This window comes from Molossus molossus, unplaced genomic scaffold, assembly GCF_014108415.1.
Source record: "Molossus molossus isolate mMolMol1 unplaced genomic scaffold, mMolMol1.p scaffold_m16_p_9, whole genome shotgun sequence".
Classification (NCBI taxonomy): domain Eukaryota; kingdom Metazoa; phylum Chordata; class Mammalia; order Chiroptera; family Molossidae; genus Molossus; species Molossus molossus.
In genome coordinates this window covers 50,902,216-50,903,408 of record NW_023425403.1, presented here as the reverse complement: position 1 = coordinate 50,903,408, position 1,193 = coordinate 50,902,216, and the positions used below count along the sequence as shown (strand labels likewise).

At 39.3% G+C, this 1,193-nt stretch overlaps 1 non-coding gene across 1 annotated transcript; it reads right to left on the bottom strand.

Moving 5' to 3' along the window:
• Positions 1-728: 728 nt before the first annotated feature.
• On the bottom strand, positions 729-850 carry LOC118623111. The gene has a single exon (XR_004958214.1). It is a non-coding gene; the product is annotated as a small nucleolar RNA SNORA32 (small nucleolar RNA).
• Between the last annotated feature and the right edge of the window lie 343 nt (positions 851-1,193).

Sequence of the window (1,193 nt, the reverse complement as noted above, 5' to 3'; positions counted from 1 at the left end):
GCCCCGAACACCCCAGCCTCCCAGTACAATGTGGAAGGAGGGAGGCAGCCATGGCTATGAGAGACGCTTCCTCCAGTGCTTTCCTGTCTTCTCAAGTGCGTAGAGCATGATCAGCTCGAGGAGTCCGCGAAAGCCAGGGGTCCTCCTTTTCTAGACTGTGTTATGGGAGATGGGTAAAGAAAAAGAAGGCTGGGTGTTGTGATGACAGTCAGATCATTTCCCTGGTGGTCCACCAGGCCAATTCAATGCTAGAAATTGAGTAGTATAAACATTTATTTCACTTTAAGAATCTTCTTCTAAATGAACTGTAATCATTTCTCTAGAATTGTGCGTTTGTTTTTGTTTTGTTTACAAACAGTGTAAAGGGTTTTTATTCTTTGTAACATAGGCACAGTTATTTGAAGTTAATACATTTTTACTGAAGGAATTTCACATGTTCTGCGTCCTCCCACTGCTGTAGTTCCTCCTGAGTTTGACTCTTCCAGTTGTCATTTCAGTCAGTCCTATAACACAGGAATAGAGATGACCATGTGATCACGAACTATCTGCTCACCGGCAACCTAGAAGGACTAGCTAGACAAAGGACATCTGCAAGACTCCAGAGATCTAAGGCAGCTGATGTCAAATCTCACTGATTACCAATGGCTATTACAAAGTCACATATAGCTTGTGTTATATTTATATTGGACAGAGCTGATCTAGGCAGTGAAAATCAGTACAGGTTAATGAAATGTTCCCAGTAGGCTGCACATTACCAACAGAGCAGGAAAAAAAACCTAGTGGGAAAATGGTCTGTGGTCATGTCCACGACGAATGAGAAACTGCATTCTGAAAGCCTTGGTCAGGACCATTTACAACTGTGTTCTTATTGAGCTCCTTAAAGTTTTGTTTTAAAATAAAATCTATGGTAATACTTCCTGATTACTAAATAATCATCTTGAGAAGAATATCTAGAAAGATTGTGTTTACATACAATTAGACTATACTAGGTCTATGTCAGATTATCACAAATCAAATTCCTAGCATAATAAACATAACCACAAAGACAAAGAGCCTTTGTAAAAATTCCCAGAGCATAGAACATTCAGATAAAATACAGTGGCTACAATAAAATCTCATAGGAAATGTGCATTGTTCTTAGGAGTATATGTGTTCCTGGGTTTTGATTCACATTAATATGCACACTGAAAACC